General features: G+C 39.8%; 1 protein-coding gene across 2 annotated transcripts in view; it reads right to left on the bottom strand.

Annotated features, from left to right (window-relative positions):
* The window catches only part of LOC139472487 (unconventional myosin-Id-like), a 260458-nt gene extending 259531 nt beyond the window's left edge, over positions 1–927 (bottom strand). For both annotated transcript variants that reach the window (XR_011653888.1, XM_071254970.1), the window contains exon 1: positions 627–927. The gene's annotated coding sequence lies outside the window, so the exon portion shown is untranslated. The remainder of the gene's footprint in view (positions 1–626) is intronic.
* Positions 928–16025: the final 15098 nt, after the last annotated feature.

The following is a 16025-nucleotide window of genomic DNA, read 5'->3' as shown; positions in this document are numbered from 1 at the left end:
AATATGTTCAGGCATTCTCTGTAGTGTATTAGATGATGTTTCGGTCTCGTTGATAGGTTTACAGCCAGACAATGGTCGAAAGGAAGGTAAAGAAAACCTATCAACTCCCCATGAATATAGAGACGTCATTAACCTTCTTTTGAACAAACTTTAGCGGCTCGTGACATCCGGTTGATGGTTTTGAGCGAGTCAAATTAGTGCATATTTAGTGGTAGCTGGGACGTGAGTACGCCTTTAACAAAAGACCCGTAGCGTAGTCCCAACTAGACTAACATCAAGTCTTTGAAATGAAAATATTTGACAGAAAACTACGTTAAATTATCTTAATACAATATAATAAATAGAGGCCCAGTCTCTCTTCATTTTCCCGAAACAATAGTAATCTAGACTTGCCAACTATTATAGACTTGCATGGCCTGTATTGGATACATTGGTTTCTGGGTCTGCGTGACGGACTAGGTCCCAGCTGCACTGACTTTGTCTGTCTTTCTAACCTGGATAACCATCAGTCAGGCTGATTTAGAATATTGATTTCAAAAGTAATCTACAAGACACGTATCTCACTAACTGCACGAGTGTCGCAGATATTTGGAGGCAATCTAAACCACCTGATTCGCACTTCCTACCTCATGGGTCCATACACCGCCATGCAGGAGATATGTCGTCCAGTTATATGTATCACAAAATCCACACAGCACAGATGTAGATAGGTGACCTGTACAAAATCAATTCACAAGCTTTCCGATCATGTCAGACAACACATGTCATCTTTTGAAGACGTAATGTTATTATCAAACTAGGTCATTATTTACTGCGCTGCTCAGGTAGGGCAACTCGTGCGAGATTACTGATGTGAATACAGGTGTAGCTTATCGCCTGTCCTCGCGATCGAGTTACAAATCCATAGGGCTGGGTACCCCCCTCTGTCGTACACCTTCATGAACCAGGAAGTGCTTTGTCACCGGGGCAAATACTAGCGCTATATCGGAGATTCTTTTACCACTTCGGGATACATAATCATCTTTCCAAGTGGCATGGTTCGCAGAGTGTAAAAGTCACTTTCAGTCATGTTATTTTTTAAGCCGTATCAAATTGACCATCTTTTAACACAAGCTTGTAATGTATTCGTCTCAGACCACACCCTTTTCGTAGATAATACCAGTCTTCATCGCTTCTCTTGTCGCTGCTGACGTCTCATCGTACCCAACAGCCTCCGTGGTGTAGTGGTAGCGCGTCCTCCAGGAGAGCGGTAGGTCGGGAGTTCGATCCCCTGCCCGCGTCATACCAAAAGACGTTAAAAGAAACTTGCTGTTACCCTGCATGACATTAAAGCGATAAAACAAGGACTTCACGGCTCGGGGCCAGTGTAATGTCTGTAAGTGGGGTATCCAAGTTAAACTGCAAAAGTCCGGTCTAGTACAAGCAACCACATGCAGCCACAAACCCACTTACATGCACGTCGCTACACCCGTGAAGTGATATGGAACACGACGTTGCACCCAATTTCACCTTAAATCACCTCCAAGTACCATTTGATGCAGCATCAGCCTTACAGTGGTAAGATCAGCTATACATGATAACGTGTCTAATGGCCTGTGGTTGTGGTATGCAGGACGTAATATGTCTCATACATGATTACAACATCTTTAATTCAACGCCACGCACGAACAAACTCATTGGATTGCGACTGAACATTATAATCGCCAGTATTCATTGATTTTCAACGATCGCCCTTGGGGCCTTCTTAGTGCATCAGTAACATATGCAAAACCATCCTCGGTGTAACAGGATATTGGATTTGTTGTTTCCGATTGATACCCTGGAACCACTGACCTTTGTGCTAATTTAGAGTACAGATACATGTACAGTTTGTGGTTTAACGCTGCACTTAGCAATAGTCAAGCTGTATGACGGCGGTCTGTAAATAATCGAGTTTGGACCAGACAATCCAGTGATTGACATCTTGATTGATCTACGCAGCTGGGATACGATGACATGCATCAACAAAGTCAGCGAGCCTGACCACCCGATCACGTAAGTCACCTCTTACACGAGTGCATGTAGTTAAGCGGGAACAGGCAGGTTGCAATCTTATATCATTCTTTTGCCCTACGTGTTTAGTTGCTGGGAGACCCAGTTTAATTACCAGCATCACATCACATTACTAGTCCTTGATTGGTACTTCATATGACTGAAATATTAAATGGGTTTCGTCTGCAAAAAGGTTTATCAACGATTTAGGACTTGGCTAAACAAGCCAAAATGTAGATTGACCTGAAACGTTTGATACGTTCTTAACTTGCTAGTACACCAACAGGATCAACAACACAGCCTGTGTACGTCCTTAACTGGCTAGTACACCAACAGGATCAACAACACTGCCTGTGTATGTTCTAAACTTGCTAGTACACCAACAGGATCAACAACACAGCCTGTGTACGTCCTTAACTGGCTAGTACACCAACAGGATCAACAACACAGCCTGTGTACGTCCTTAACTGGCTAGTACACCAACGGGATCAACAACACAGCCTGTGTACGTTCTTAACTGGCTAGTAACCCAACAGGATCAACAACACTGCCTGTGTACGTCCTTAACTGGCTAGTACACCAACAGGATCAACAACACTGCCTGTGTACGTCCTTAACTGGCTAGTAACCCAACAGGATCAACAACACAGCCCGTGTATGTTCTAAACTGGCTAGTACACCAACAGGATCGACAACGAGGCCGGGTACGTTCTAAACTTGCTAGTACACCAACAGGATCAACAACACAGCCTGTGTACGTCCTTAACTGGCTAGTACACCAACAGGATCAACAACACAGCCTGGGTACGTTCTAAACTTGCTAGTACACCAACAGGATCAACAACACTGCCTGGGTACGTCCTTAACTGGCTAGTACACCAACAGGATCAACAACACAGCCTGTGTACGTCCTTAACTGGCTAGTACACCAACAGGACCAACAACACAGCCTGTGTACGTCCTTAACTGGCTAGTACACCAACAGGATCAACAACACAGCCCGTGTATGTTCTAAACTGGCTAGTACACCAACAGGATCGACAACGAGGCCGGGTACGTTCTAAACTTGCTAGTACACCAACAGGATCAACAACACAGCCTGTGTACGTCCTTAACTGGCTAGTACACCAACAGGATCAACAACACAGCCTGTGTATGTTCTAAACTTGCTAGTACACCAACAGGATCAACAACACAGCCTGTGTACGTCCTTAACTGGCTAGTACACCAACAGGATCAACAACACTGCCTGTGTACGTCCTTAACTGGCTAGTAACCCAACAGGATCAACAACACAGCCTGTGTACGTCCTTAACTGGCTAGTACACCAACAGGATCAACAACACAGCCTGTGTATGTTCTAAACTTGCTAGTACACCAACAGGATCAACAACACAGCCTGTGTACGTCCTTAACTGGCTAGTACACCAACAGGATCGACAACACTGCCTGTGTACGTCCTTAACTGGCTAGTACACCAACAGGATCAACAACACAGCCCGTGTACGTCCTTAACTGGCTAGTACACCAACAGGATCAACAACACTGCCTGTGTATGTTCTAAACTGGCTAGTACACCAACAGGATCGACAACACAGCCTGTGTACGTTCTAAACTTGCTAGTACACCAACAGGATCGACAACACTGCCTGTGTACGTCCTTAACTGGCTAGTACACCAACAGGACCAACAACACAGCCCGTGTATGTTCTAAACTGGCTAGTACACCAACAGGATCGACAACGAGGCCGGGTACGTTCTAAACTTGCTAGTACACCAACAGGATCAACAACACAGCCTGTGTACGTCCTTAACTGGCTAGTACACCAACAGGATCAACAACACTGCCTGTGTATGTTCTAAACTGGCTAGTACACCAACAGGATCAACAACACAGCCTGTGTACGTTCTAAACTTGCTAGTACACCAACAGGATCGACAACACTGCCTGTGTACGTCCTTAACTGGCTAGTACACCAACAGGATCAACAACACAGCCTGTGTACGTCCTTAACTGGCTAGTACACCAACAGGATCGACAACGAGGCCGGGTACGTTCTAAACTTGCTAGTCCAATAACAGGATCAAGAACACTGCCTGTGAACGTTCTAAACTGGCTAGTAACCCAACAGGAACAATAACACAGCCTGTGTACGTTCTAAACTGGCTAGTCAACCAATGGGATCATCAACACTGCCTGTGTACGTTCTCAACTGGCTTGTCAACCAACGGGATCAACACCACTGCCTGTGTACGTCCTTAACTGGCTAGTACACCAACAGGATCAACAACACTGCCTGTGTACGTCCTTAACTGGCTAGTACACCAACAGGATCAACAACACTGCCTGTGTACGTTCTAAACTGGCTAGTCCACCAACAGGATCAACAACACTGCCTGTTTACGTTCTAAACCGGCTAGTACACCAACAGGATCAACAACTGCTATTTAGTTCTAAGACCTATTTTGTCTCAGAAATGTCTGAAGATAAAATTTAAGATATCAATCATTGCTCCACCATGGCCAGTGTCTAGCTCCAACCAAAATGCCGAGGTTTCACCCCTGAGCCATATTTTTTTCTCCTGTGGAAAAATATCCGGTGTAACTTGCAAATGGACATTGTAAATATTTTTTAACCCCAAAGAGGCAAAACAAAAACATATCAGTAACTTGTTACGCAAACCTCTACTGCTCTTGTATTTAAAGTATCAGTGGCAGTTCAAACATGCTTTAGTTGCAATGTGAACCTTTAGACTGGTTTAGTCGGATTTAAGTAAACGTAGCTTTTCTTATCTTAGATTACCTAGCACATGACTGAGGTTAGGTGTACTCACATAGGGTCACTGTGACATGGCCAGATAAAGCATAAGTTCAATATGAGACATTTAGACCAGCTAGTTGATCCGTCGCATGATCAGAGTGAGCCAGAATCAATTACTAATCATGTAATCTTCGGTTTTCACAACAGTGACGAGATGGACCCCATATTTAAGTTTACGTTATCGTTTCAGAGGAACTAATATAGATTTTAGAGTTAGAGACAGTCTTCTCTCGGGTTAGTAATTGTAGAGAAATGTTTTTGTTCCCACACAATTTTAGTTTTTGATATCCGCTTTTAGGGTAAGTTGGTAACAACAGTAGTCATCGCGACATGTTACTTATCACGTACGTATTTGCCCTTGGGCCTGTAGAAGGTATAGAACAAGGTTACTGCTATCAGTGTTATTTGAACTGTTATATTCCATTTTAACTTCTAATATTTGAACACCATGAACACATTCCACATTCTTAATATGCTGCCAGACAGAGTATAGTAAAGAAGGAAACCGAGGTCTTGTGGATAGAGGTGTCCCCTGGAAGGTCGATCACTCCCCTGTTTTTGGGGCACGTGTAAGGCTTTTACGAGGGGTAGCTGAAATGTCCTGGGGCTGACTGTGATGGACTGTGTTGATGGAGTCGATTGATGAATTTGTTGAACCTAACCCCCTCCGAAGTCCACGTACCTCTACCAACGATGCTTACGTTCCTTGTGATCTTAAAGCCCCCTCGTCAGAAATGACGTCACCATCATTTGTATAATTCTCGCCAGACAGTTCTTGCTTCGTGTTTGGGAATGATGTATAAGTCTGACGCTCCCAAATACGGTGAATACAGAGGCTGCAATGAGTTCGAAGCCACAATGCAGTGCATACGTTGTCAAAGACCGGTACACTGTTCTGGTTGAACCAGAAACCTTTTGTTTTCAACGAGAGTTATCCTTGATATTATCACGCAGTTGCCCATTGTCCATTAATGGTCTTACCGTTTTTGGAGGTAGTTCACGAGTCCTTTGCCAGCCAGAATGTACCGTCTTTTTCGAAGGAGACGTAATATATGTCCAATGCTTTGGCTGTGATTTGTCCCTAGCTGATAGTGCTGATCCCAAGGCATATCCATGGTTACAAAGTCAGCTGGGTCTGCTTCAATACGAAGTAACATCACACGAGAGATGAACCTGGAGTTTCTGATCAGAAGCCAGATGAATTGAACCCCAGCGTGCCTGAACGTTTGTCATGACAGGTACCTATTGTATCGGCTATGTAACGTGTGGTGAGTCATCCATCATCCCATGTATGTTATCAACATGTTCCTTAGTGATGTCAGTTAAAGGTCTTCTTGATATGGGGTCATCTTCGATGCCCTCTCTGCCCCTCTTGAAATCGTTGATCGTGTCAAAGGAAGAGGCATCATAACCTAAAGTTGACACCAATATCTGCATGGATGGCTGTTGCAGTTGACCCTTTCAGTCGGAGACGCGGGGTGGTGCAGGGTCGCCACTTATTTTCATCAACAAAGAATTTATTTGTTTGTTTGTTGTTTAACGCCGCACAGCTATATGACGGCGATCTGTAAATAATCGAGTCTTGACCAGACAATCCAGTGATTCACATCATGAGCATCGATCCAAGCAATTGGGATGCGATGACATGCATCAACCAACTCATTGAGTCTGACCGCATGGTCCCGTTAGTCGCCTCTTCCGACAAACATAGTCGCCTTTTACGACAAGCATGGTTTGCTGAAGACCTTTACTGACCTGGATCTTCACGCTACACAAAGAATTCGCAGTCACTGTGGTTCCTGCAGACATATGCTGCCTGATTGTGTATTTGGTTCAAATGCAGCCTGAAAGCAATGAAAGCATTGTACTCAATACATGCCTAGTTGTTACATGTTGTTAAGAGTGTAATATACATCCTGTGTAGTAGGCACAGAATTGTTTCAGCCATGTTCGTATATTCCCAGGATTAAATGTTACAATCTCACATGGACCTGATGACAAGTTACAAATATACTTGCTTGCATTTTTGTCGCTTAATACTGCACTCAGCAATATAAAATCTATTCAATAGCAGCCTGTAAATATTACAGTCTGGAAGAGACAAACCAGGAATTAATATCATGAGCAAAGATCCACACCATCAGAGTACGATGATACTAGATTAACCAAGTTAACGAGCCTTACCACCCGACCCCGTGTGTTGCCTCAAAGTATAGGCTGCTGGGAAGCAATAATCACGCGGACTCTTAGGGGGGGGTAAAAATACTAAACTCGAATCTGTGAAATGAAGATTTATTATCCATTATGAAAGTACATGTATACTGAATATCTTACTGACATGCTAGTTTCTTTCCACAATGATATACGTGTGTAAAGATAAATGAATTGAGGATGGTCAAATAGTCATAACGATGGTTAAATACCCTACAGATCAGAAAACTAGATTTCAGTTAAATAGTTAGCACAAATATCAAATAACAAATATATATCCCACAAGAAAACCCAAGTTTTATTCTCATGATCCTCATATTCTTAGATTTCACAATGTTTCACAAACTATCATTCAGTCGTCATGTTACCCCAAATGATTGGTTTGTCTTTTAAAATTTAAACAATATTTCAACTTATCACAGCAATCTGTAATCTGCTGAGTCTGGACCAGATAAACCAATGGCTGATATTATGAGCACTGTACAACACCCTGGAATACGATGACATGCAATCAACAAACACCGAGCCTGACTACCCATTAAATGACTCTTACAAGCCCCTGTTAGTGAGGACCTCCTCTAAAACTGAATCCTAGTCTCCCAGACCAAAGAAAATGTATTGAAAAAGGAGTCAAACTCAAGTCTAGTATGATTTGGCAAGTCTAGACTGCCTCAGCTCTAGGCTTTTAAGTTAAGGATTGTTCTGGGCTCCATTTGGATTTTATTTTGTTTATTCTGTAGACATATATTTTCAAATAAGATAACTTTATTTCTGGGATTAAATGCCAGTATACCTGAATCCCAACAGGCACACAAACTACTAAGACTCTCATTGTATATTTTACATAACCAGTTGATAATTGAACCCACACTAGTGTGGACCAAAGATAAATTTCATCAACAGAAACCACATGCACAGTAAATAAATAACTATTTACAGCTGCAAAAATACAGGAATAAATTCAATAGTCCATATTACAGACATAAAAGACAAAACCCTTTGAGAGTTTGAGGGGCCCTAGGACTTGTGTTAAGAAAATATTCTCTTCCTGAACATGTTGGAAAGAAATAACTTGTCCTCAGGTTTTAGATGTACATAATCATTCAGGAGCTACGCTGAATGTTCCTTTAGTAATGGTCTGTGGGTCCAAAAAGGATTCTTCGGCACCTTCTTTCAGAGAAAACGATTGTATGTCTTGGTGCTGAATGCTGAAAATCCCAGGACCAACCCTCAGAAGATTAAATACTTGGACCCTAATATCAGTATCATAGGAGAATAATACTGACATGTATAAAAGACAGACAGGTATACAAGGAGACCTTGGTTGGATTTTCAAAGACAGATTATTTCAGAAGAACAATTACCTCCTCAGTGTGACAAGCAACAAAGAGTCACATGATATACACACAACATTGGCAACCACGGAAAATCTCAACAAGTAACAGTATTAACAATTTTTGACAAAACATTTCAGTTATGAGTAGTTTTAACAGGTGCAAGCTAAACAAATGTTCACAGTCTCATTCATTTGGGATTTTGATTTGAAAGAAGAAAAATGCATAGAATGTAAAGTGAGCAAGTTTGTACAGGCAGCCAACTATGCTTATAAGTTGGCTCTGACAACTGGACTAAAGGCACCGTAAATATGCATGAAGATAACAGACATCATGGTTTTCCTTGCATATTTCAACAAGGCCCTGATCAGGGAAGATGTTACCCTGAAAGTGGTGACATATAAGGGCACTCCATTAAAAACTAAAATTCTACTTGTCTTCAGAGTGTGTGTGAGTGAGTATGGTTTTACGCCGTTTTTAGCAATATTCCAGCAATATCATGGGGGGACACCAGAAATGGGCTTCACACATTGTACACATGTGGGGAATCAAACCCAGGTCTTTGGCGTGACGAGCAAACGCTTTAACCACTAGGCTACCCGACACCCCCCACTTGTCTTCAGGATACCTGACACTAGATTACCTGATTCAGTCTAATGGGCAGTCCCAAGTTCTATCTCAGTGTTTCAGGAGAACTTCTAATGGAGTCCGGGGAGCTACTAATTTATTGACTGGTATTCTCAGAATGCTCATGTGTATGTTAAACAAGGTGCATGTCTTATAAAAGACTGATAAAAATAATGATAGAAAGTAGTTTTCAATTTCTTTGTTTTGTTTATTACTTGATTCATGAATATAGTTTCCACATAATGCCAAGAGAGTTCTAAAAATGGATCAAATAAAGATCAATAAAATATCAACACTTCTCTAGTAAAGTTAGTTAATACATATGAAATAACAAGAGCATATTGCTTCACTGGGTAAAAAGGACGACACTTGACATTCTCATAAGGCCAGGAGGATTCTTGATTGCAATAACATAAAAGATATTCCTCTCAACATGCTCATCATAAATTCACATTTGATGTATAAAGTTCATAACGGTTGGCACTGTGAAAGTAACACATCAAATAATATAATATATGATGACACAATCTGCACAATGTAAACTGTCTAAAAATGAACATTTCCTCATACTCAAACACTAAAGAAACGCAACACTGACTCCAGCCATTTCAACTGAACATATAGATGTCAGTAGAGGGTAAGTAAGGGAGGTTTTACGCCCCTTTTAGCAATATTCCAGCAATATCACGGCGTGGGATACCACAAATGGGCTTCATACATTGTACCCATGTCAGGAATCGAACCCGGGTCTTCGGCATCACCACAAACGCTTTAACCACTAGGCTACCCGATGGCCCCGTCAGTAGAGGGAAGAGGACTTAGGACCAGCAGATGGTTTATGGACCCAAAACAGGACTTCTGTCATAAAAAGCTATTCACAGATATTAATTCGTATTTTGATTATTTACAATGTCAAGAAAAAAGGCGATTTCACACACTCAACAATGTATGCAATGTTATTTTTGTAGAATAAACAGAAATAGCAATGCTGTTAGATTTGCTCTTGACTGACCGCTTCCAGACATATCCATATAGCTGCTAACAAACACAAGATAGAACATCTAGTAGACAGACGTTGCAACCAAGTCTACATATCAACCAATAAAAACATTTGTCATTGCACTGCCGGGCTGGTAGCTTTAAGCCACACCCAAAAGCAGTTTTGTTTTGAATCCAGTTACGGACCATGTAATTTAAGCATTATCGTTTGAACTTTTTACTTTTTGGGATTATGATTTTCTTCTCTCGAGAATTCGCTTAATGTATCTGGGATAACTGATAATTTATTTCAATGTTACTTTCACCTTAAATACGATTGCTCTTTTCTTGAAACTTATCTGTAACACCTCCAAGCTTTTCCCTAACACTTCTACTTGCTCAACAAACAAGCAGGGGCATTCACTGGTGAAACAATCAAAGTCATAAAGCCAAAAAAAATGTTGCATTTCTTATGTGTCTGAGTATACTCTGGTAAAGTGCTACTGGCAACATGTGGTATATGGGATGTAAAAGATAAGACAGGCACAGGAAACAACAAAGCATATAGTTATTACAGGCATGTAAAACATGCTGAATAAGTATCCAGTGACATATGTAAACTATCAATGGTACCATTTGTAAAAAAATAACTTGAACATGTTAAAACCAATGCATAAAAAAGATGACTAAAACAAAACTGTCAATGGAAAGATAGTACCTTTCAGAGAGTGGGCAGAGTTGGCACATTTGTCTGAGGCGCCACAATTCCCTGTTCAGAGCGGTGTCCCTGTCCACTGACAACAGATTCCAATCCCCAGTTCTTTCTGATTATCATCTGTGGTTGTCAGCATCATACCCTTCATCAATAACGTGGCAAACAAGGACCCTGCTTCACTGTGGGTTTAACTCAGCCAAGTTTATGTTTGTTCATTGTGTAGCGCCAAATATTCCAGGCATATGACAGCAGTCTGTAAGTAATTGAGTCTGGACCAGACAATACAGTAACTGACATCACAACCATCAATCGAAGCATTTGAGACATGATGACATGCATCAACCAACTCAGCAACCTGGACCACCGGATCTTGTTGGTCTTCTTAAAACAAGTCTGGGTTGCTGAGGACCAATTCCAACCCGGATCTTCACGCAGTCCTCAGATAATGACTTTTACACACTGGACACAACTGAAATACTTGGGCATAACTCAAACAAAGTGGCCCTACAGTATCTCAGTCAGATTGTGCCATAAAGGTAATCATCAGGGTGACACCAAAGTGGGACAGATAATTGGGTGCAACAAGTCGATCAATATATTGATAACATCGTAGGGATGGTAGTCAAGGGGCTCTGAGATCTGAGGTGAGGTGAAATGGGGTTTAACGTCGCGTCCAAGATTATTGCACTTATATAGCGACGTGCATGTACGTGTGTGTGTTTGTGTGGCTGCTTGTACTAGTCCGGACTGATGCCGATTTATAGTGCTAGCACACTGAGATACCATGCCGCAGTTTAACATGAATACCCCACTCAGACACAGTATACTGACTCCGAGCCGACCAGTCCTTGTTTTAGCCCCTTCATGCCGAGCGCCAGACAGGGTAACAACAGGGTATACATGTATATACTTCTGTCAGTAAATCACAACTACCAGAACTCGGATTACAGCAGAGAGTGAGTTTCATTTAACACCATTTGAACAGTATTTCAGTAACATCACAGCATGTCATTTAAGAATTGACTTTCACTTCGTGGGAGTTCATTGGAGAATGAATGTTCATAGAAGGAGGGCCAAACTATAAGAATGCCAGAGCTTGCAATCAAACTCTCTGACATTTCCCAATGTAGACTAAAACGCTGAGTTCAGGATTAAAGGGTACAAATGATCAGAAAAAACGTTTCTGTATGTATTCATGCTAGGTATTCCCAGACGTTCCCCCAGGAATGAGGAAGTAGTCCATCAGTGTTTACGTCATTTCAAGAACACGGTCTCATAAAAAACGAATAAACATCGAATTGTGTCATTCATACACTTATGAATGTCAATTTTGAGCTCATGTGACTGACTTCTCACGCAATGAAAAAGCTGTATATCGAGTAAACTTCAAACTAAAAAAATTATATTAATGGTGGCGGAAATAACCCAAGTGGTTCAGGTCTTAGATGTTAACCAGTTTGGTGAAACCCACATGCTTGGTATGGTGCTGACAAACCTAGAAACATAATCAGGGTAAATGTGGGATTCGAACCCACACTATAAGTACAATATATACAATACATTATACAGAATACCTCATATATACATTACCTCATAAGTCCAATAAATAAGTATTTGAGGCAAGCACATGACGATATCATCAGTACATAGGTATAAATATAAGTCAAGGCTCAAACAGCATGCACATGTTGACAATACATTCTAAATAAATAGGACATCACTATAACTCTTGTAGAAGTCCATCTCAAATATTGAGATATAAAATGTCATACACAGTATGAAATAAATAAATATTGTAGCTAGAGATCCCATCTTGATTTTGACTGGTTACCTCGTATGCTGTTAGTATTTGTTTGGCTAGTATATGCATCTCATTAGTGAACCTGAATTGAGAAAGTTTTTTGATTGGTTAAATGTAAGCATGTAAGTATGGAATACTGTAAGGGACATTCTCGTGATCTCGCATTCTCACGATCTCAACCTTTGGAAACGTGCTAAATATCCCCAAAACACAAGAATGCGAGATTTTGTGTTTTTGTGGGCTAATTTGACAAGTCGAGATTGCAAGATTTTTCATCATGTTGAAATGTCGCATTCTCTCGTTGTCGACTTTTGACAAAAACACGAGAATGCGAGATCGCGAGAACGCGATATTTGAAAAAAAATCTCACGTTCTCGCAAACTTGCATTCTCGTATTTTGCGCATATTTAGCTCGTTTCCAAAGATCGAGATCGCAAGAAAGCAAGATCGCGGTAATGTCCTTTACAGTATTCCATATGTAAGGACAACACATGTTATACATCATACAAATCATCAAGTATGATTAAATGCCCACTTATAGGTTATCAACAGAACCAACATCAATGAGGGAAGGTGAGACTGGCTCAGAATCCCACTATACTCTGAGGAAGTAACAAATCTGTACCTCAAATACAGCTACAAAATCTGCCGAACAAATGATTGATCTAATCGCTTGCCTCTTTCAGCTTCCCCTATGGACCATGCATCCTTCAGACAAGCAGCCATTCATTTTTAACAGTGTGCAATGTCATAACTTGGGTGATGTAGAATAAATATTCCCTGTAAAAGACATTCTTTTAATAGGATTTTGTAGAGAAACGACAGTAAACATAGTAAAACCCATTCCTAGATGTCTGTTGTTGAGTCTGCAAATACTAGGATTTTCCATCTTTGGGATAGGGTAAATGCACATTCATAAGTCCAGATTTCAAAACTTTAATACCACTGTATAATATTTTCCAACCCATCAGATTGCTGCATACACTTACATTTGTTTTCTGTGATGCGGTGAAGGCTCGTGTTAGTCCATCAACCATCGTTTGGGCACCTGGTTTTCCATGAGTATTTTCCATTAAACACACAATCACATGACGAAAAATAGTTATTATCGAATAATGATCATTAACCCAACTAAAGATACCAGTTTTGTAATATGTCTTGTCCGAATAAAAATATTCTCTATTGTTATAATGTTATTTTGTGACCGTCAACATGACTGTAGTTGTGTGTAGGAACAGACAATTTAACATCTCACAACTATAACATAATGTTGTCAAACATGCTTGCTGCTTGCATGACCCAAGGTCACTTTAATATCGAGGTCGATGATGAGGGAATGTCTCAAAGACCTGTAAATATATTAAAATGAAATTTGAAATTAAATATGAATTAAACTATTTTAATACATGAAACTTAATATTATTCTAGAATTGTTGATTAAAACACCTTACAAGTAGTCCAGACATTACATCAGATGAGCAATTGTCAGAAAATCCATGTTCAATGTCTTGTCATCGTATTATTTCAATCAATAATGATAGGTGGAATCACATTTCTCAATATTGTATCTGCTTGTCAAACTGTCCAGCTTTTCCTTCTTTTTGGGGATTTGGGATGGGCCCCTTTGGTTCATCATCAGCAGGTTTTAAACGTTTATCGGGGAGATTATCAGAATATAGTCCTTCAAGATATCTCGCTACAATAATTATCCTAAATGTAACAACCAATCCATGCATACTCCATGTATGACATTGAAATGTAAAATATGATGGGAAATGGAAAAAATTGTGCATATTGCTTGAAAAAAATAAAATAAAAAAATAAATAAAAATACTGTTGGTACAAACACAGGTGTAGGGTGACCTTGGGTCATGTCTGCAGCCACCATGTTTGACACACATTATGTCATTGTTGTGAGACGTTCAATTGTCTGTTCTTCTCCCCATTACAGAGCCATGCCAACGGTCACAAAATTACATAATAACAATGAAAAAATATATTCATTCGGACATGAAGTATTAAAAACTGGAATTTTTAATTATGTCAATTACTTGATAATAACCAACTTTCGTCGTGTGATTGCATGTTTAATGGAAAATAATTATGAAAAGACAGGCGCCAGAATGATGGTTGATGGACTATAGTCCAGACCCCATTAGCTCTGTTTTCCCGATAATTCTCAAGAAAATTGTATGAAAAGAATATTACTCTTTCACACTGATCTGTTAATCCAGACAAATTCAGAGGCAATGACACCATCTGGACTAATGCATTTTCAGTGTACTGTAAACTCTGATACTGACGGGTTTCATAAGGAAAAAATAAAACAATTTAAACAACCAGTTCCCAAGAAAACAATTTTAAAAAAGGAAAATATTTATTTTTAACTGATTTCCATGCTTCAAAATCCTAAGCCATTGTCAGTAAAACAGAATACAATACTACCTTGATGAATATCATATCCAAGTCTGTGGTCCTGGGAAGATTACAGTATGAGAGCAAGGTAATAACAAAGGGAGGTAACTGCCTATGGCTTACCACACATGGAAATCAGCAATTGTTTGTTGGGTTTTATAACAGTTCTGTCAGCTTAAAGTATTAAGGCACATGAATCCAGCAAAAGCCATTGGAAATAAATCATCAACAATTCAGGAAAACATTATTGGTAACATCATACAACAATAATAATGTTACCATGAGATTCAAACAAACCCTCAAAATACCATGCTTGTATGAGGTAAATCTAACAATCTCATTGCTAGAGTCCAGGGAATGGTTAAATATTTTTTGCATAACTCATACATACTTTGATAAATAGTTGATATGATGAAAATGCATCGATTTCAGCAACTTGAAATCTGAGTGATGTAGGAATATAAAACCTTCCTCCAGGAATGTAGTATCTGTTCAAATCTACAAGGTCAAAGGTTCCTAAGCTGGAATTTTGGGAGACAATTGTCAGCCTGGTCATCAAAGATGACTTTTTGCATTTTAAAAACATCCCTAAGTCAAGAAAACATATATTAAAATATAAAATAATTATCAATAAATATAAATTAATCATCAATTAATTATAAAAAAATATCAAGTTTCCCAGCATCAAGCAACTACTTCAATTTCTACATTTTTTAAAATTGCATCTAAAATAATTTAAAACTGTTTCCAGGCATGACTTCCCTGTTTCCAACCATTTAACAGGAATTTGGTAGATATACAATAGACAATATTGGTGCTGTACAATCTTCTCCATGTATCAAATTCAGATTGTCATGCTAAAAAATATCAATAGATCAGCCTGCTTCAAACAGCCTCATCCCAAAACGAAAATGTTCAAAGATATATTTGGTGAGGATGTTTTTGGAAGCAAAGCCAGCAACCTTAGTAACAGGAATATTAAAAACAATATACGGAATACAAGGTCATTATGATAACATCATATATATGCATTGCACATACATTGTGAAGAAAACTGGCGCAATGTTGACATAATGGCCTACTAAACCTGCA

Source organism: Haliotis cracherodii, unplaced genomic scaffold (assembly GCF_022045235.1).
Source record: "Haliotis cracherodii isolate W230 unplaced genomic scaffold, xgHalCrac1.p SCAF_1, whole genome shotgun sequence".
NCBI lineage: Eukaryota > Metazoa > Mollusca > Gastropoda > Lepetellida > Haliotidae > Haliotis > Haliotis cracherodii.
Note: the sequence above shows the minus strand (reverse complement) of the source record. Positions and strands in the feature narration are given on the sequence as shown.